The 22,470-nt window shown below is 38.6% G+C and overlaps 1 long non-coding RNA gene across 3 annotated transcripts in view; it reads right to left on the bottom strand.

The window, feature by feature from the left end:
* The window catches only part of LOC143163193 (uncharacterized), a 261,908-nt gene that overhangs the window by 190,344 nt on the left and 49,094 nt on the right, over window positions 1–22,470 (bottom strand). For 2 of the 3 annotated variants that reach the window (XR_012995854.1, XR_012995855.1), the window contains exons 1-2: window positions 3,131–3,404; window positions 2,130–2,268 (exon numbers count right to left, since the gene is read on the bottom strand). This is a non-coding gene — a long non-coding RNA (uncharacterized LOC143163193). Of the gene's footprint in view, window positions 1–2,129; window positions 2,269–3,130; window positions 3,405–22,470 lie in introns of those variants that run through there. The other variant, XR_012995856.1, reaches the window with a different exon arrangement.

Below are 22,470 nucleotides of genomic sequence, written 5' to 3'. Positions count from 1 at the left end.
AAAGCAGCAGAAAAGCAGCTAGTAGCTTTAATATGAGTTACTTACTAGCAGATTGGAACTCCTATTTTTGGAGAGAAAATGTCCAGTAACTTAGAAAAACATTTCTTCTAAGGAGAAATATTTGCTGTTAAAAGGCCTGGAATGCAAACAAAAATGTTTCATCTTGCTTCCCATTATTATCCGGATACAAACTAGGTTCAGAGTCTAGATAACACTGCCTATGATTTCAGTTAGAGAAAATAAATGTACTTTATCTTGTTTATGTCTCCTGCTACCACAACACTCTTCTGTTCTTGACAGTGTCAGAAAAGGCAAATAAGCAGGGCAAGATGTGTCTAAAATCCAGCTATTACTACTGGAAGAGCAGGATACAGAGAGGAAGAAGGTTCAAAAATAAACAGAGAGAACACGGAATCAACACTAAAGGGAATTTTATGTAAGATGTAGTCGATAATTAGTATTTGCAGCTGTATAAATGGTCTGGTACTAGTAGACATTAATAAAGTGAAACATTTTGGTTTTATGTTAATTTTTGCTTGCAAATCTCTGCTCTTTTTTTCATAACATGGTGGCATTGTTTTAGACGGTTTTGATTAAACCTGTTTGAATGCATTTTCTCTGTATGTATAAAATGATCCCCAAATAATAATTCTTTTGAATTTGCACGTGGTCAAATTTTGAAGATGTATCATTGTGTTCAATAAAACCACAAGTTTGAACACAGTTGATTGTACATAAATATTTACTGAAGATAAAGAACTTTGAGTAGAATAATTCAGCAACACAAAACTGAAAAAGCAAATCAGTAACATTTTTAATGTTGCTACTGTAGCACTTTTTTCTTGTGAAAAAAAATTCTAAATTGGGAACTGTTGGGAGCTATTGAGGTAGCTCTACCCTTAAAACTGTAAGAGACCTTTTAAATTAAAAATACACCAGCTAAGTTTAGACATGCAAACATACCAGTATGAAAAATGGTTTATCCATTCAGTAGTGTGAAATTAGCACTTTGTTTTGTTTGTGAGAATTATAAATATAATTGAAAAAGACTTGCCCAAAAACCACAAGGAATATTGCCAGCTCAAAAGAGTAGCCACTGTTATTAATCTACATCCACCAAGTGCTGCTTCTTGCTCCTTTTTGAGCAAAAAAAATGTTTTCATTTCCTTTTGCTAACTTGCTAGTGCTTTCCCTATCAAGGCAGAGTTAGGAAGGAGAAATCCAAGATCTACAGAAACAATATTTTTTTCCATGCTTTTATGACAATTGCAATGGATTCCTGAGGGGAATGGAAAAGGAAAGGAGGGGAATATGTAAAATAAATCTTGCAATGAATGACACAGCTTTGCTATTTTATGTAGCAAGACAACCTGAATATGCTTCTGAGTATTTGGTTGGGAAACCTACAGTATATCCTACTGATAAAAACTCATTGCTTCAGCAAGTCAAACAGAAATTCTCAAATTCTTCTGGAAGTTTGCTCTAGTGGCCTCTGGAAGAAATGCTCTCCTCAATTTTCCTCAGCTAACATACAGGACTCCACCAGCTCCAAAAGAAGAAAATACTATTTTTCCGAATACTTTCATTATAGTATTTTCTAAGAGAAAAGTACAACTTTGAAATGAAAATACAGCATGAGATGAAACTCATTTTATTTTTCTTTTTTTTATCACAACTTGGAATCAGGTCTCCACTGGTGAAAAATCACATGCTATTTCCCTCCATTAATTCAAACTTACAAGCAACTCAGTTAAGAAATGTAGAGCGGTAAAAGAAGACATAAAAAAGTTGAAAGCAAAATACCCACTTCTTTTACTTTTGCTGCAAGCTTTAATTCCTATAGATGGTATTCCCAAAGCCTGCTGGCCATGGAAGTTGACATATGTAGTGTTCTGCAGATGTAGCTGCAGTAACACAGCTGGATATAATGCTCTATGCATCTGGTGCACAGATGTTTGATTGTGTCCTTGGTAGCTAGCCAGACTTTGAAGGATCCATTTAGTTCTTGGAGTGAAATTGAAAGAACAAGAGAGTAGTCCACTGGTAGTAATAATACTCCACGTTTCTCATAACTGCCTTAACCATTCTCACTTTCTCTATTAAGCTGAGTCATGATAGTTTTCTCTTACCTTTTCCAGAATTCAGGATCTAGAAGAGACAAATGAGTTGGAATCAAGCAGGCAAAAATCAAAACTCTGCTGAAAGCTCTTTGCTATGCCAGAACTCTTGCTTTCAGACTCTCTTCAGTAAGAACTCAATCCAAAACTCCTTGGAGACAATGGAAAAAAATTAATAAGCTTTGGAATCCACCCTGAAAAAATCTGAAATGATTACTTAACCTGAGCAATTTCAGCAGTGCTATCACTGCTAAATTCTGTCAGAAACAATTTATCCTTCTTTAACGTATATGCTCATTTTACCCTGCACAAATTACCAACATTTTACCAATGTCTTTTTCAAAACGTTTCAAACTTCAATTTTATGTTGGTTTTAGCTGCAGGTTATCTTTGAGCTTTGCAGTGAGCTATCTGCAGCATTCCAGAAATACGTGTAGCCACATTAGAACATAAGGTACATGTGTGCTCCTACTGGTAAAAACTCTGATTCTCTAAACAGAATTGAAAATAATGTAAAATTGTAACAAATAAGGAATAAATACACAGACTTTAAAAAGACACACCTGCCTTTCTGGAAATACTTTTTGTGTCTCGTATCATCCATTCTTCATGAACCCAGCAAGACACCTTTATCCGTGTGATAATGTTGCCACTGCAGTCACAACTACAGTTCATTTATTAAATAGTTACAATGGTAATGGACATAATGGTGTAATTGTACGGATATAAATTTAAAAATATATGCACAATGAGATGAAATTCAAGATGTAAAATCAAAAAAATGTATTTTCATCAGGAAAAAAACAAAAATTATTTACTTTGACTTTTCATATTACAAATATTGGCAAAACTGAGATATTTCTGCTTCAGAAACAGAACATTTTGATTTCAACAAAAATACAATTTTGGATGGAAAATTATCACAGTAAATATTTGTAACTAGCTTTTATTAATATAGCTGGTTTCCCTAATCCCATAAGCAACACTAAGATCATTAGTAATATAACGGTTACCTTGTTGTTACCAAATTTCTTCAAGCTTCTGCTTGCTCCCTGTCTCACATTTCATGGTGTCGACCTAAAAAGACAGTAAAGAAAATCCTATTGAATAACTAAGTCTCAGTGTGCGTTTCATGCCTTCGTTGCCCATCTTGAAAGCTGCTTCCATTACTGGCTATTCAGCTACATTGGCCAAAAAGAAGAGAGAGACAAGTTTGTATCTGTAGCAGTACAGCTCATGTGTCTGACCTGTCCTTTTACTACTTCCTGACCTGTATGCTGAGATAGAAACCAGATAGCTGACAGTTGAGTGGTTAAAGGTTTGTTCAGAAATGAATCTTGAGTTAAAAATTGAGACTTGGCACTTATACATATGAGATGTATCAGTTTTGCAATTCATTCAGCCCTCAGACTTTAAGAGCAGCTGAAGAACATTGCAGTGGTGGCTTTCATCCATAAATAAAGTTACACATTTAACAGCTGAGAAAGCATGCTAAGTGAATGCTAAACATTCAAGGGGAGGGGGAATTTTTACAGAGAAGAATCTTTTACCTCCCTTCCTGAGAACATATGACTCTGGTAATAAGATTAGAATTTATTAGAGCATAATCTAAAACCTGAAGTTTTTTATTCTGATGAGAACTCTTCTCCTTTCACAATAAAATCAAACAGAAAATTCATTTTTTCCTTCTCTGAGGATCCTTGCTTAGATTGCATCATCTAATTCAAACAAGTATCTGCAGTCCAAGCCATGAGATACAACAGTTAAATCTGAGTGATGACAAGAAAGCTGCAGTAGCACACCAGCAACTTAAACATTCCCCAAATTTTACTCAACTGATTTGCAATGGTAGAAACTGAAATGTTTTATATATTTCCCAGATCTGGCCCCACTGAAGCCAATTTGAAATATGCCATTGTTTTAACTGGAAAAAGAATTTCACTGCAATAGCAACATAATTCAATCCACTCATGCAACAGAATTCCAGACAATTTTGATTTGTTTACACACTTTGGCTATTATTTTGTATTTTTAATTCATGTAAATAATTGCAGGAATAAGCAAGCAATCTACCTTCCAGAAGGGGGAAAAAAAAAAATAATAAAAAAAAAATGCTGTGGAATAGTGAAAAGTAGAAGTTGGGAGAGCCTTCCCTTTTTTGCTCCACTCCTTACCTTTCTCATTTTCTCCTAAATTCTTCTTATTTAAAAGAACAAACTAAAAATATACATAGATGCATAGAAAATTGAAGGTCCTGTAGAAACAGACCGGTCACTAAGGTGGTCAACAGAAAGATTAAAACAGTTTCCATACCATAGAATCATAGAATCATAGAATCATTAAGGTTGGAAAAGACCTCTAAGATCATCAAGTCCAACCATCAACCCAACACCACCATGCCCACTAAACCATGTCCCTAAGCGCCTCATCTACACGTCTTTTAAATACCTCCAGGGATGGGGACTCAACCACTTCCCTGGGCAGCCTCTTCCAATGTTTAACCACGCTTTCAGTAAAGAAATTTTTCCTCACATCCAATCTAAACTTCCCCTGGCACAACTTGAGGCCATTTCCTCTTGTCCTATCGCTAGTTACTTGGGAGAAGAGACCGACACCCACCTCGCTACCACCTCCTTTCAGGTAGTTGTAGAGAGTGATGAGGTCTCCCCTCAGCCTCCTTTTCTCCAGGCTAAACAACCCCAGTTCCCTCAGTCGCTCCTCATAAGACTTGTTCTCCAGACCCCTCACCAGCCTTGTTGCCCTTCTCTGGACACGCTCTAACACCTCGACGTCCTTCTTGTAGTGGGGGGCCCAAAACTGAACACAGTTATAACCTTGTAAGACTATAAAGAATTTCTTAGTTTGGAAAAGAGATAGCTAATGAGGGAGGTCTATAGAAACATGAATTATGTGGAGAAAGTGAAGAGGAAACAATTATTTTCTATTTTACAAAACACAAGAATGAAGGAACACCCCAGAAAATAACCAGGTAGCAGATTTAAAGTAAGTCAGAATGCATTTCCATACAGTACATAATCATACTGTGAAACTCATTGCCACAGGATGTTATGGAAGTCAAAAGGATAAACACATGCAAAAACAGATTAAACAAGTTCATGGAGTGTAGCTCCATTAATAAGTCACACAGTACTTCTGGCTCAGGGCATTCCTGTATCACTGATCGCTGCAAGCTCAGGAGATACAACAATGAAAGGATGACTCTACACTGGCCCTTTTTCTTAAATTTTTTGTAGGCGTCTACTATTGGCTGTGCTTAGAGAAAGAAGAATGGTTACACAGCCACGAACCTAATCTATTAAGGGACTTCTTAGATAATGGCAGCAAATTATGAACATATTTTTAATTATTGTTGCCATTTCCTCAAACAGATGACAAAGAAGTCTTCCCCTTTTAGTCATAGCAAATTAGTAAAAGGACGGCAACCTAAAATGAAAAGAGATGCCACGTGAGTATTTATTTCATTTATATACATACATCTAGAGAACACAACATACATAAAACTTTTTGTAAGTTTTTCTCCCCCCCCCCCCCCAAATCTGTTCAAATACACTAAAATGAGAAACAGCACGCTCCTCTTTCGAGCCTTTGGAGTCTCCAAACCATTTGAGAGCTGTTCTTTTAAAGATATGGGAAACCTACCAAAATACCAGATGTTTAATCAATACTCTTAACATTTTGGGAGTCTAGAGTGTGGAAAGGAAATGTCAATTGAATCACTCTGGAAAATCGGATCTTTTGATTTTCACAGTCTGCAATGCACAATATTGACAGTCAGAAAAATTTGGCTTCTTTTTTAAAAATACGAATCTGTGACCAAAACCTTCACCATCTCCATACCATAAATATATTTGCTTAAAAAAAACCGCAACACCGTAAACAAACAACATTTTGCAGAGTTTCTTTGGAGATTTTGCCTGCATGTTATAAGATATAAAATACTTGATCTCTTATTTCTTAGATGGACACTTCCTTGGAAAGGAATGTATTTTCAACTTCTGAAGGTAAACAACATTAACTTTTCAGAGTTCTATATCTTTACAGAGATTTACAAAATATAAGTCCTGACAGATAATGATAAATATATATGAAAATATTTTTTAAATTAAGTCTGAGAAATCTTGATTCATATCAATGCATAAACCAGATATTTTTGTTAATACTAAACTTCAGCCTCATTTAATCATTAGCATTGCATTTTTATATTGAAGACAAGAGGATTCTATTATACATATTTTAATTTATTATTGCAGAGTTTAACTCCAGAACATCCTCATATGTTTACTAATAGATGCCAAATTGCAGGCTCTGACTTCAAATAGGTCAGGAGATGCTTTTTGCTGTTTCAGAGTATGCTTTTTTCAGAAACATCTCTACATCAAGAATTTAATTCAAATGCTTCTCTACTATCTAAAAACAAGCCCCATCGTGAGCATATATATTCTGCCTTGTAATACTGAAGCATAATTACTTCAGTCGTTTGATATTTTCTTCTTCCATTGATAGCATGCCAAATGCTATCATGATAGATGTGCACGAAGCACTAGAAATATCTTTATCACATCTGCTTTTAATCAGTATGGGAAGTAGAAAATATATTTCTTATTCAACACATCAAACAAATGTCCAGAAATTGAGGTAATACTGAAGGGAACAGGTTTGGTTTGTCTCCCTGCTGTACCTTTTTAACTTGTTTGCTAATTTGACTCATCTTTTCAATGTGTAATCACAGTTTCAAGACATCTCCATAATTACCTTAACAGGATAAAAGCTAGAAATTTTCATACTGGGGTTCTTCACTGGCATCCCCTAAATAACACATATCAGCTGTCTCAATTTGCCTGGTTTTATTATAAGCATGTTTGTTAGATACCCTAGAAGCTGAAACAGGTTTAACACAAAAACCTATGACAATTCTTTACTTACACATATTTATGTTTGGTTTTTTTAAACAAAAATGTGGGTTTTTTTCCCCCAGTAAATTCAAGCTAAATTGTGGTTCTTACTTTTTATTGTTTTTTTTTTTCTTTAAGAAACAAACTCTGAAGCAGTTTGAAACATCAGCCTAATCCAGGACTAGACTTATTACTACTATACAAATATTAAGGGGGTAGGGAGTGGAGGAAGCTAGCTCAAAAAAAAAAAAATTGTTTATCTATCTAGCTGCCATCTCAGTGCTTAAACTCTATGCCATTTAATTCCTGTCAACTGCTGCCAAATCCCTGCAGGGTCAAAGGTCCCTATAATTCTACCACTAAGGCTCTAAAAAAGCCTGCTACTGAGCATGTTAACACTGCCTACATTGTGGTAGCAATGAACAGTCTAACATGTCTACATGTTGCAAGAATTCATGAAGTAGATATACCTCTAATTATTCTGTTTGTAGGCTTTATTGTGGTGGGCATTCTCAGAGCCTACTTAAACTTTACAAAAACACAGCCATATACTATCAACTGTCTGTACCTGAACAAAACGGTGCTGGGAATACTTCCTCAGAATGTAGGAGACCTATGGTTTCTAAGTCTAATAATTACTTCTCTATCTCAGAAGATGTAATCTTACAGTTCAAATCACAGGAGATTTCTCAAACTATGAAGATACAGTTTACATGACATGATTACTTCAATTTCTTATTTCCAGTTTGCATGAAATAATAGGCAAAAGAAAGAACACTCCATGGTCTGCTGGTTAGGAAGGTAATACTGGAAGGCAGAGGAAGTACAGGGTTCCAGTTCCTGCTCCTCAAAATATCTGAGTATTTTATATTAAATATTCATGGAAGCAGCAGGTAGAGATCCATCCACCTGTCTCCACACTAATATCCCAACCACCGGATCATAAAGTTCCTTCTCGTTTACCTTTTCAGTCCAATGAATATTTAATTATTTCATGGGAACAGAACATATTCCTGCCTTATAAACTGATACTTAGAACTCTCACAAGGGAGACAAAAGTGGCAGAGCTAAACTCTGTCAGGAAGAAGTATATGCACCACTGCATCACACACATCTTGTGTTGTTAGTGCCTGTCCAACCAAATGCTCCCCAAAATTAAAAATAAAATAGTCACATCTATTAATGCTGGACTAGGGAAAAAAAATAGAAATAATGCCATCTCTATAATCCTTTCTCTCTAAAATCCTAACCCATCCATAGAATGAGAAACTTTAGGAAACCACTGCTAAATGAAATTTCAAGAATAAGCTGAACTTAGTCACACCCATCTCAGGTAAAATCTACAGATCTGACAGAAACCAGGAGAAATTATACTCTGAAAGTTCAAAATTTGTAAAACCTAAACAGGCAACCCCACTTGAAAATATATACTTCTTTATATATAATTATCATCAGAAATATAAGATTTCAGATTCATGACAGATGTTCTTAGTTTTTGTCTGTCAGTCTGATTGAAATCGTTAATGGTAAAGTTTTCATAACCCCAGACTTTGCCAAGGCCCAGCCCTGAACTTAACCTTTCCTTTGAACAGAAAGATGGGAAATAATCGTTACCTAACTTATTAAGTGGAAACCATTCACATCACCTGATATCTGCACCTATCTTATCTAAGAGGATCACCCCATCAGCCATCCATTCTGCCATCATTCTTAACTGTAACATGAATCCTTACCATAACTACAGTCCCAGACTTACTCAAAGGTGAAGAACACAGTCCTACGTGCAATTAAAAGAATAAAATACTCAAAAATACTGACACCTAGCCTCAGTTTATGTCAGATGTCCTGACTGAAATCAGCTAAAGTCCATGATCCTCAGATATTAGCTTGTGAACCTTAGGCTTGATTTTAGAAGTGTGGGTCTATAAATTAAGTAGCAGTATTTTTTGACTCTTGTCCTTGGTTTTACCTTATTAGTTCTCCTTTAAAAAAAAAAAAAAAACACAAAACCAAAAAAACACCAAAACCCAGCAATCGTTCTAAACAACCATAACTCTAACCCTAGCCATCTCCAAAGAACAGGAAACCTTGCTGCTTTAAGAATAGTGATAGGGTATTTAGATGTACAGGAAACTACATAGGGCTTTGTTTGAAACAGCCCTGTTCCCAGCCCTTACCCTGTCCCCCAACAGCAATTCCAGATGTGAGGAACACAAGACTAGAGCGAAATGCAAGAATAGAATCTTGAAACTTACTATGGGCTTTAGTTTCAGTCTGCTTGCTCACCTTAAAATAGGTGCCAATCCACACCTCTCAACCTCAGCTTGCTGTACCCTACCTTATATTCTAATCCTAAACTTTAAATTTAAAGTGAGGGAACCCACTGCTTCTAGAAAAAGTACTGGCTTCTCTTACATGACCTTCTGAATCCCAGTTCTGTGCCCTTGCTCTCCTTGTTTAAGATCCTAATCCTAACTGAAAGATGTTACTTGAATACAAAATAGGCACTCGCAAATGCCTGAAAAGTAAACAGAAGTAACACAGGGTATCACTTACCTCACAGCATCTTCCAAAATTCAACTACAGTTACAGCTGGATGACACTTAGGTTCCAGAAGGCTAACTCTAATCGTTAACCTTAGCATTTCCCAAGAGAATCAATTCTGTCCAGAACTGCTGTTAGCCACTCCAAGCTTGTGTTAAGTGCTTTTGCCTGAAATCAACAGGCTGTGCTTTGTAACCCTGAGTTTTCTTAACTTTAGCCCTAGTCTACAATATAAAAGTTGACATTCGCCACAGCCCAAATAGGAAAAAGGCAATGTTCACATCCATTGATAACTGCACTCAGTTTTCTTGATCAGAGCTGCCAAACTACAAGAATGACTTTGGTTCTACAGCCTTTCCCTCCTTAACACTAGCCTTCCCTGAAGACTGTGAATTCCATGATGCCTGCAACTTAAGAAATGGATTGTCATATCAGTTGATAACCACTCACACTTTATGACTCTGGATGCTGCTGAAGTCATCAACAATACATGCACAGTGGCCAGTCTTGCTGAGCTCCAATACCATGCTTGACTAAAAAAATTACATGCTCTAGCATTTGAAAAATTAAGGAGAAAAGTTGTATCAGTTGATGCAACTACCTCAGTTTGTTTTCAAAAATTCAGAAATACGCACCTCTACATCCCTGACTCTCCCTAATCTTAATTTTTTTCCCCCCAATGTAAAGCTAGGAATTCATCACTGCATACTAATTAAGAATCAGACATGCATATCTATTGATATCAGGCAATTCAGCTCTGTGATCCTTCCACTAACAAACACAAATTCCATTATCAAAACTTGGCCTAAGCTTCTGCAAAGAATAGCAGTTCAGGCTACCCAAAATGTTAAAATAAGCTATTTGAATCTTGGTATCTGTACACAGTTATGTTCAGGCATGGCTGAAGTGAGCAGTGAGCCCACGTTCTGTAGCTCTAAGCTTTCTTAACCCTAATCCTTACTCCCAGTTGCAGTACTTAAATATTTAGTAGGCATATCCCTCCTCTTAATTAGACATTCAAACCCAGTCTATCACCACCAGTGTAACTTGCCAGATCCTCTAAAATACAACCCCAAATCCCATCCTCAACTACGAAGGCATGAGAGAGGGCTATCTTTGACACTTATATTTCGGAGATGCTAAAAGATCAGAAGTTCCATTAGAAAGGAAGGCACTGACTTGTATTATTATTTTTAAGGGCATGTTTACCCTGACCTCTTCATTTCTTATGAAGATAGCCTATTCTGCCCTGTTATCAGTTTGCTTCAAGTATGCTTGACACTTTACATTTGGCTAGAGAATTTTTAAATCCTTTTGCCAAAGGACTATGAGTTTGCCCAGAAGACAACTCATAATAGCTTTTTATAACTAGTTCTAAAGCTGTTTCAGTTAATTGGCATATCTGATGCAGTTCTTGTATCATATAACTCTGTCCAGCCCCCTCCCAATGTGCAGTTACTATAGCCAAGTGTAAAGAGGACCAAATGCAGTATAAAGCAGACTACCAGAATGAGCTGTGTGTTCTGATACCAAAATTCAACATACTATGATACCACTTGGGCAACTCCAAACAGACAATCTAATGAGCCAAGTCTGGCAGAAATACACAACAAAAACAAGCCCCCCACTGACACTGGCATGCCTAAGTTTAAACAGATTAGCTAGACAAAGGATGACAAAAGAAAGTGTTACGCAAGATTTACAGATGAAGTACGGAAACACAGAAGATTTATTCAAGTTCATGTACTAAGTTAGTAGCCAAAACTGAAAGTTAATCCATATTTCTTTAGTCTATGTTTATAACAGAGCACAAATCTAGTCTGATCCAGAAGACTTAACCTAACAAATCTATTGACCTTTTGTGTTCAAAGTCAGACTTGGGTGTCTGTAGACTGAATGAGGCAGTAGCTAACAAGGGAACTTGGAGTTAAGAGTGGCAAGTTCTCCTTTTCTTTTCCTTTATTGGGAGCCAAATTCTGCTAGCATTGAGCAGTGAGAGTTAAGAAAAGACTCCTCAGCTCATACTGGAGTTTGCCTCACCGTAATGGAGGGGAGGAGGTAAATTATAGTTCCAGTCTCAAAGGGGAAGTTGTAGCTGTTAGCTGCAACTTCGTAACTGAAACTGAGCATGTACACAGGACCTCACTCCTTCCTCATGCCTATGGGAGGCAATGGCTAACAGCATCCCTCTCCCAGATGAGATACGAATTTGCCACTTCAGCAATGAAAAAAAGGAGATATGTGCACTTGGTTTGATTTCAGCAGAGAAGTGGCATCTAATGGCTCAGAGGCAATTAAGATCATCTCTCAAACGTGACTCTTGGCTGCAACTCAGCAGCTGTTCAAAGAGTAGAACAGAGCTGAATGAAGTGGACAAACTTACCACTCACCATGGGACCTATGCAGGTAAAAGCTATAATGAGAGCTTTAGTAATCTGAATATATGATAAGTTAGAGTACAAACCCAGACTCTCTGTTGGGTTTAGCAGAGAACATAAACAAAGCTTAAATCTCAGACCAGTACCTTAACCAAAAGACCAGTTTCCTGTGGCAGCAATACTTTGTTTTATAGTACCCTGATGACCAATCCTCAAAGGAACTCAATATGCCAACTTCATTATAAAATCAATGAATCAAAGGCATTCAGCATCTTACAGGACCTACGATTGGTAAGAAAGCTTTAGACTCTCTTCTTGTTATCGTGACAGACAAGACTCTACAAAAATCACAAGGAGAAAACAAACCATCAGTCATTCAATAATTATATAGCAACTGCAAGGCCATTTAGTTACTGTGGGATAAGCAATAAAATGCTTAATAATTTAACCAATTACCATTCATTATAATAGCCAGGTTGGCATTTGATGATCCACAGGGGTCTCACCTGCCTCTTCACGTATCCAACATAGTGTTGCCATAGTAATGTTCACAACTCTCCAGTTCAACTTCTGTCAGTCTTCGGTGTAAACTCCTATTTCTAGAACCATCAAGAAAAGGCTTACAAAAGAAGTACAAATTATATAATGCCCTTATAACACTTATTTGACTGATATATTTAAGATATAAATGAGAAGGTATAGCTCTACTGGCCACAAGACTGAAATCTACTGTGCTTACACTGTGCTGCATTAAAATGACTGAAGAGCATTCATCATGTTTTGTATTGGCTAACCTAAGCAAAATGATAGTTTGCTGGTTTTTTTTTTTAAATGGCTATAGTCATTACAGTCACATCTGGCGGATAAATATCCTATTGCTGTTCTCCTATAGAAAACAGCAGTTGAATAACATTCAGAAATCGTTGAGTGAATCTATTAAACCTAACGCAATGTAGCAGTGTGCTGTTGTACTGGTTTTGGGTTTTTGGGGGGTTTTTTGGTTTGGGGTTTTTTTAAATTGTTTTTAGGAACACAGGCACAAAAAAGGAAACATGAAGTCTGAAACATAGCATTTATACCCAAATCCACTGAGTCTTTCCGTTGTCTTTGATAGGCTTAGTATGACACTTTCACTCAGGAAGAGACTTGCAAGAGATAAAAATGATTTAACTATTATAACTTCTTATTCAAAAAGGGAAAGGCTACCTGTCATTCTTTATAATCATATTTACATACTCAAATCCAGTTTTCAGTCTCATCCCTTCTGTTGTACTCATTTGAGCCTAAAAAGCCTGAAATCCTGGACAATATTATTTCAGGAAAATTTGTGTCTGGGCACAGACTTAGGTATTCTGGCTCATTTATAGTTCAAGGTCTGTTACAAACCCAAAACTCAGGGCAAATCTGTGAAAAGAACGTATAGAGGCTGAGTTAACTTGGTCCTAACTTTATCAAGGCAGTTGATTCAGGACTTTGATTCAAGCCATATGAAAGGTGTGGTATTGTTTGTTTAAATGGGATAATAAAGGAATTCACTATTTCATTTCACTTTAACATTTTACATTTTGACGCTCACAAGTCTATGGGGCCGGATGGGATCCACCCAAGAGTGCCGAGGGAGCTGGTGGAGGTGCTCGCCAAGCCACTCTCCATCATTTATCAGCAGTCCTGGTTAACGGGGGAGGTCCCGGATGACTGGAGGATTGCCAATGTGACGCCTATCCACAAGAAGGGCCGGAAGGAGGATCCGGGGAACTACAGGCCTGTCAGCCTGACCTCGGTGCCGGGGAAGATTATGGAGCGGTTCATATTGAGGGCGCTCACAAGGCATGAGCGGGCCAACCAGGGGATCTGTCCCAGCCAGCACGGATTCATGAAAGGCAGGTCCTGCTTGACCAACCTGATCTCCTTCTACAACCAGGTGACCCGCCTAGTGGGTGAGGGAAAGGCTGTGGATGTGGTTTACCTGGACTTCAGTAAGGCCTTTGACACCATCTCCCACAGCATTCTCCTAGAGAAGCTGGCGGCTCACGGCTTAGACAGGTGTACTCTGCGCTGGGTCAAAAACTGGCTGGACGGCCGGGCCCAGAGCGTTGTGGTGAATGGAGTTACATCCAGTTGGCGGCCGGTCACGAGCGGTGTTCCCCAGGGCTCAGTTTTGGGGCTGGTCTTGTTTAATATCTTTATCAATGATCTGGATGAGGGGATTGAGTGCACCCTCAGTAAGTTTGCAGACGACACCAAGTTGGGCGGGAGTGTTGATCTGCTCGAGGGTAGGAAGGCTCTGCAGAGGGACAGGCTGGATCGATGGGCCGAGGCCAACTGTATGAGATTCAACAAGGCCAAGTGCCGGGTCCTGCACTTTGGCCACAACAACCCCATTGCAACACTACAGGCTTGGGGAAGAGTGGCTGGAAAGCTGCCTGGCGGAAAAGGACCTGGGGGTGCTGGTTGACAGCCAGCTGAACATGAGCCGGCAGTGTGCCCAGGCGGCCAAGGCGGCCAATGGCATCCTGGCCTGTATCAGAACTAGTGTGGCCATCAGGAGTAGGGAAGTGATTGTGCCCCTGTACTCGGCACTGGTGAGGCTGCACCTCGAATACTGTGTTCAGTTTTGGGCCCCCCACTACAAGAAGGACATTGAGGTGCTGGAGCGTGTCCAGAGAAGGGCAACGAAGCTGGTGAAGGGTCTGGAGAACAAGTCTTATGAGGAGCGGCTGAGGGAACTGGGGTTGTTTAGCCTGGAGAAAAGGAGGCTGAGGGGAGACCTTATTGAGCTCTACAACTACCTGAAAGGAGGTTGTAGCAAGGTGGGTGTCGGTCTCTTTTCCCAAGTAACAAGTGATAGGACGAGAGGAAATGGCCTCAGGTTGTGCCAGGGGAAGTTTAGATTGGATGTGAGGAAAAATTTCTTTACTGAAAGAGTGGTTAAACATTGGAAGAGGCTGCCCAGGGAAGTGGTTGAGTCACCATCCCTGGAAGTATTTAAAAGACGTGTAGATGAGGCGCTTAGGGACAGTGGTTTAGTGGACATGGTGGTGTTGGGTTGACGGTTGGACTCGATGATCTTAGAGGTCTCTTCCAACCTTAACGATTCTATGATTCTAGGTAAAGTTTAAAGAAAATGGGGGCTGTGAACCTACAGAGAATGAAACTAAAATAAACAACCAGGAAATAAAGTCACTAACATGACATGCTAAAATTATACTTTACTATAACCTCTAGTTATTCTAAAGAATAACTTTAAAGATTATTCTCTAGACTATGGAGTTGCAAGAGTCAGAAGAGACAATGCAGTTGTGTGAGCATGCCAAGGTGAAGCAAGACAACTGTGCTTCCTGTAAAGGAACAGCTTTTACAGGCTAGCAAAAATACCCCATCAACAATCAGAACTACATCTTACATCATTCTTCGAATTTGTGTTACATAGTACAGCCATTTTGTGATGCTTTGTCCTCAGGAGGCTTTGTGGACCTTTACTCACAGCATTCTTCTGGCTGTTCTGATCCAAATTCTGCTAAATTCAGTTCGTTGAATCCCTCTGGTTTACATGCGTTGCACAGTATCCTACCTACAAAATTTAGAACAGCAGCTAGTATCAGAATACAGTGCTGATACTATGTAAAGGGCTAAAGCTGGCAAAAAAGGCTGTTTAAAAAGGGAGCAGGAAATGTGAAGAGAGAGCTGGGAAATAAAATCTTTAAAATATAGACGAGTGCAGGATCTCCCACAAACTTATTTTGGCTTAAGAGATGCTAGCAGGTGGCAGATATGTGACTGTGTGGTTGTCGGTCAGACCAGAACTTTTCCTAGAGTTCCTTAAATGAAGTGTCTCTCAGAGGAACCATACAAAGTAATTATGGTAGGTACTTAAGCAAATGGACTGTTAATAACCAGATAGAGGTGATAAGCCTCCCAGGCCAGCTGGAGACCTGCTAGTGAGAAACAGGAAGGAACTGAGGAGTAGAATCTGTTTTAGTAGGGAAAAGGATTCTTTAAAATATTGGCTGATCTCATTTGTATTAAAAAAACAAAAAAAACCAATCCTGCCATCAACAAGCAATCTCATTGATGCTGAAATGCTATCTTCAGTCTCCTGCTTATGAATTATTTCAGCCAGCAATTTATAACAAATTTGTTTTGTTGTCCTAGAAGAATTGATAGAATGTTTTTTTTCAAGTTGATGCACGGCATGGCTTTCTTTCAAAATTTCCTCTGCTCTCCATAGTATATCCCTAGTCTCTGAAGAACTTGCTATCAAAGGATATTTACCCAACACCTTGTGGTGATCTCTCCAGTGAGTCATAAAATTTCAGAAAAGGCTTTGAAATACTAAATATGGAAATACTGGGAAACTTTTTCAGTGTAGTCCTTAACAGCAGTGGAGAGAAATGAAAAGTGCAATGAGATCCAGGCTCACATCGTGAAACAGCAGATATTAGAAATATATTACTACACTGTCTGGACAGTTCTAATGAACTACAGAAGGGACACAAGAACAATCAGGACTGGGGTCCTGGATAGGGAAGATCAAAGTAATTATCATAATATTACTTCTTACTTGTATATGTTACTCTAGACAATCTGAGTAAGATTTTTGTGGCTCATTTTCTATTAAGTCAGATGGAGAGGATCTGTTCACTAAAAAAACCCCTCTACAACTTCAGACTACAGGAGTCTACAGAAGCACTTTCTGTTCATTGAGCAGCCCAAGGACAAGCTACAGATCTTAACAACTCTTTTGCACAAATCAAGTTCCTCCTGTGCTCACTCCAAACTAGCCAGCTACAGTCCACATAGCACTCTTCACACCATACTCAGCCAGTCAGCTCTGCAGACAACCTGCCAAAATACATTTGAGCAACACAAAATACTTCACTAAATCCCATCCAAGAAGTGTCAATACAAGAAGAGGCCCACTGTGTGATCTTTCAGTCAGTTTATATATGTACCTATTTTCTGTCACCTACTTCCTCATGCTTTCTTCATATGTCTCTCACTATGCATTCTGTATCCCTACTCAGAATAAAACAAGTAAGATTTACTTTTTTTTTTTAAAGCTCAGGGTTTAATTCTACAAGACAATTCGGGGGGGGGGGGGGGGGGGGGGGGGAGGCAGCCGTGGTGTGTGTTTATTTTTTAATACCCTGCTTCTTCCCTTCAAGACATACATGTGATTGAGAGAGTGATTACAAAGAAGTGGTGCTCATTACTGTTGCTCGATTCAATCACATCTGATGCACTTTCTAAGTGGTTTCAGAACCACTTTTATGCATTTATGCAAATAACCAATAGAAAGACTGTGAAACTTGTGACCTTACCTGGGATTTCCAGGCCTACTGCTGATCACAAATTAATGCATTGACAACGTTAGTATACTGCACCATGTAGCCTCATTCATGATTCTTTCCCCTCTACCTTCAGTTTCTGAATACACAGAGGAAAAACTAGATTCAGATAATATTATTACATTTAAAAAGTCAAACACTCAAAAATAAAAATGTTCAGTACTAAAATATCCGATTTGTTTTAAAGGAAAGAGTAACAGCAGTTTTTAATGTATGTGAAACTTTTTTTTTTAAATGTTGCCTTGTTCTTGAATATGGTTAAACTGTTTTAGCCAATATTCTCAAAAATATTCAGCCTGATGCAGGCAATCAGCATGCTGAACTTCAAATCAAGCAGCTAATATTTTTTAAAAGTTTTAAGCTCCCAAAACATTGTCCCATAACAAAACATCAGGCAAACTTTATAACAGACAGAGATACCAAGCAATACATATAGACATTCTCTGACAAAGAGAGTACAATAGTAAGGGAAACACAAATACAAAAATTGATGTTTATCATCACTGGAATTTTTAACTACTTGCTGGGATTATATAGGATATGGTGAGGTTAATAGACTTTGTTCCATATAAAATTCTAACACTTCTGGGTCCCACTGTTACGTTAAAATGCCCAAACGAATTCATCTAGTCACAAGTTTGCCTAGATTGGAGGGGGGGAGTGGAAGCGGGAGAGTGGGGTGGGGTGGGTGGGAAGAAGAGCTGAAGTCGTTACAGAGGTCAGCGGTTGTATGACAGCAAAACAAAATTCTGAAGACCTATACACATCAGCACAGCCCTAATTATATTTTTTCTTAATGTATCCATTAGTAAAACCACAATGCTTGGAATTTACTGATTCTAGAAGCACAGTGTTTTATAAAGGGGGAGTACCTGCAATTGTCATTTTATATTGTGTCAGACAGCAATGAAGAGCATTTCAGGTAGCTGAAGTATCTGATAAACCTGTGTATTCCAACCTCACTTAACTTTATGTTCCACTTGCAAAGTTCCTTCTAAGGATATCCATAATTTCTTAAACCAGCTATACATTTTGATGATCATATATGTTTCGCAGACTTTATCCTGAAAGATCTTGCATGTTAAAATGCTCAACTTACAAAACCAAAATATATAGTCAGCTATGTATAACTGGGTGGAAAGGAAAAATCTCCATTGGAGAAACATACATGGTTGTGGAGGGTGTCAAGAGGTGGCTTTCCACTCTGGCATAACTTCAACAAGGGATTGCCACATTTTTAGACTTGTTGCTTACAGGTGAGCTAACACAATGCACCCACAAATGACATGCCACTTTGGAGGTGACAGATCTTCTGCCCTCACGTTAAATCTAAAATAGGCGAACATCCTCGGCAAGATTACTACAAACTCTTCCATACACCAAGCTGTTGTGATCTGAAGTTGAATGCCAGAACCTGTCCTTAGCTATCCAAGCAGAACAGTCAAGATCAGATTTTAATGGCCTATGAGTGCATGAAATTCCAGACTAAATCATAGGAAAAAGAAGGCTTAAAGGGATCTCTGGAGGTCATCTCGAAGCAGAGCTAATTTCGAAGGCTCACAGCCTTTACTGATGTATGGGGTTGTTCCGCTCCAGCTATAGGACATTCTATCTGTCTTTTTCAAGTTTCAGTGAGGTTTTTGTCAGTCCACTTCTCCAGCCCAGTAAGGTTCCTCTGAATGGCTGCCTACACCTTCATCATAGAAAACACTCCCCCAGATTTTGTGTCATTCGTTAACTTGATGAGAACGCATTCCAGCATGTTGTGCAGGTCATTGATGAGGACATTAAAAACTATCAGCCCCAGAGGAAGGCCACTCATAACCAGCTGCAATTAAGACTTTGAACTACTGACCACTACCATTTTACACCAATAGTCCAACCACTTTATAGTTCACCCATCCAGTCCACGTCTCTCAAATGTGGCTATGATACTGTGCAAAGATGCGAAAAGCCTTGCTTAAGTCAAGGTAGAAAATGCACACTGCTCTTCCAATTTTCTGCAGGTTCAATCATCTTCTCATAGAAGGCAATGAGGTTGATCAGGAATCACTTGCTCTTAGTAAGTCTATGCAGAGTGTTCCCAACCATCTTCTTGTCTCTCATGTGCTTGGTTTCCTCAAAGATTTTTGATGTTATTTTCTTAGGCTGACCAGCCTGTTGTTCCTCAGATCCTCTTTCTTGCCTATTTTTGAACATGGGCCTTTCCGCAGACCTCAGGGACCTTCCCCAGTGAACACTACCTTTCCAAGAAGACAGAGGCCTCCTAAATGAGTCAGCCAGCTCCATCAGCACCCTCAGATGCATTCCATCTGGCTCCATGGACTTGAAGGCATTCTTAGTTAAACTCCAGTTCAATCTTCCTCTGCCATGGGTAGTACCTTTCTCTCCCAGACTTTGCTACTAGGCCCAGAGACCTGTAAAGCTAGAGTAGATCTTGCTAGTAAAGACTGAGAAAAGAAGACATTGAGTAGCCCACCACAAGGTTACCAGCCCCATTCAGCAGTGGGACAAGAATTTTCGTCGTCTTCATTTTTGTTGCTGACGTACCTGTAGAAGACCTTAATGTCTCATATCTCCTGCCAGCTTTATCTCCATCCAAGTTGTGGCCTACCTAGTTACATTTTCATGTCTGCAAGCAGGCTTCTCTTTCGCAGCCTGTCCCTGCTTCCACCTCTCATACACTTCTTTTTTACATTTCAGCCTGGTCAGGAGTTCACTGTTCAATTAAGATAGCCTTCTGCCATGCCTGCTCATTTTCTTGTCCACTGGAATAGGTCATTGTTGTGCTTTGAGGTGGTTGCCCTTGATAATTAACCAATTTCTCTGCCCTGAAGGGCAGCCTCCCATGGGATCCCATGTTCCAGTTCCTTAAATAAGCTGAAGCACTGTGAAAACCAAGGGTTTTATTCTGCTGCTTACATGCGTCACTTCCCTCCGGATCTTAAATTCCACCATTTCCTGGTCACTGCAGCAAAGGCTGCCATTGACTGTCATCTCAACTAGTTCTTCTTTATTCATGAGTAGCAGACCTAGCAGAGCACCTCACCTAGTCAGCCTTCCCAGAAAATGTATGAAAAAAAAATAATCTTGTACGTTATTCAGTACTTTTGACTTTCTGTCTTCCTTTGGAAAGTGTTAAGAAAAAAGCATTTCATTTTTTAAAGAAGTTATTTTGTCAAAACCAGACAGCGCTTGTCTCATGTATCATACTTTTTTACTTTAATATTTTCAATAATGTAAACCTCTGTTTCCAAGGAAATATTTCATGAAGAAACCTTATTCTTTGTTTTTATTTGCACGTTGAATTGCAAGTGTATTATTTTACGTTTCCCTCAGAGGTTAGTTCAAAACCAGCATCTTCAGTGGGGCTGACAAGCAGCACAGTAATACGTATGCATGTCTCTCCCTTCCCTCAGGATCTTGATCGAAATGAAATTACAGCTAGAAATTTGATGAAATTGACAGGATATTAGTTGTGAAAAAACTCTCATATTGTTTTTACAAATCCCAAAGTAGAAACGAGTAAATAGTACTATATATATGGAATGGTCATTGAGGTCTTTTAATGAATTTGCTTGAGCCAAACTGTCACGTGACTTAAGTTACATGGTACTCATTCTGTAATGACCACTAAGAAGACTCGGGCATAAACAGGCACCCATAAGGAAAAGGATCAGGTTTAAGACATCTAAATAACGATGTTCCAATTCCAAAGATGTTCATTCACATGAAATTCCCATTTAAGCCCTGATCTGGCAAAGAGCTAAATAGTGTACCCTAGTTTAGACCGTGCAAGTTTTGTCAGACGATCTGCAATGCTTAAAATTCACACCCATTACTTTTCAAGGTAAGCATCATCATCAGTACCTTTTCAGTCACATGCTTTTAGTCAGATTTTTGAGACAGACTTATGATAATAGGAATTTAAATTGTTGAACTCTGACTCTAATCATACCTTTTCTGTGTCTTTCTCATTTTGCCCTTTCTAGTATATATCCTGTGTTCTAACACTTATACAGAGAAAATTTTCAAGAAATACAAGTAATTTACCTCAGATTTTAAATGTCCAAACAACACGTCATAGAAAAAAAGAAAACTGGACAAAAAAATTCAGTAAATGTTTTTGACTAATGTATACACTCCAAAAATTAGTGACCTTTCTGTCCTCCTCAAACCCCATGGACTTTCTTTCCTTTGAAAGGAGAAGAGGCAAACAGACAAAAGTTCCCAAGAAATCACTATTTTACAAGCTGTTTCCTCAGCTTTTGCAGTGGACTGAAATAACATAGACTTTGCATTGCTTTAATGATATTTCTAGAGGTCAGTGCTTCTGACACTGCCCTGGTGAACCATCTATCCATTCTGTGTCTTCTGATGTAAAACCAAGTAGCTGCCTGTGGGAAAACTTACAGTCAGATGTTCTAGAATTGTTCTTCCACAGTATTGTAGATCACTTTGTAAAGTAAAAGCCTGAAAATGCTAGATAATTTCAGAGGCTCAGCACTGGTCTGCTAATACGCCAGGAAGAATAAGCAATTATGATTTTCATCTAAGCAACATATGCTGTTTGCTGTCCTGTTCTGAACAGCTGTAGGTTAGATGCTGTTAAGATTAGACCCCTTCTCTCCTCCATATTTCAAAATTCAAATTAAACTAAAATAACAGCACCTGCTGAACAAAAACACTATTTCAAAATGTGTACTTGCACACAATTACTATGAAGAGGCTGGCCACCATTGTTACCAGTCTATTCTTTCTGAATGGAAATGGCAGAGAAGTTTTCGATGCAGCTGCAGCTCTTCAATTGTATAACTAGTGCTGGCCCCAAGCCAACCCTCAAGAACTCAAGTGGCACCAAAAGATACTATATTGATTTGCAATCGAACATAATAGGCCATCAGCTTAATTATTACTGAAGTGACGAGGTTCTGGATATTTCATATTTATATTTCTGAGGCCTGTGAAAGATGAATGTAAATCTTTTAAATGCCTACATTTGCATATCTTCAGAAGGGTTGAGTGCTCTTACTGTATTCATAGCCTATGAAAGACCTAAAGGACTGGCTATTCAACTCAGGTTGCTAGATCACACAGTCACTTACTTGCATAAGGAAACAAGGCTATAAAACTAAACACATTCCTACAGGAAAATATCCCCAGATCTCTT

The sequence above is a fragment of the Aptenodytes patagonicus genome, chromosome 7, assembly GCF_965638725.1.
Source record: "Aptenodytes patagonicus chromosome 7, bAptPat1.pri.cur, whole genome shotgun sequence".
NCBI lineage: Eukaryota > Metazoa > Chordata > Aves > Sphenisciformes > Spheniscidae > Aptenodytes > Aptenodytes patagonicus.
Note: the sequence above shows the minus strand (reverse complement) of the source record. Positions and strands in the feature narration are given on the sequence as shown.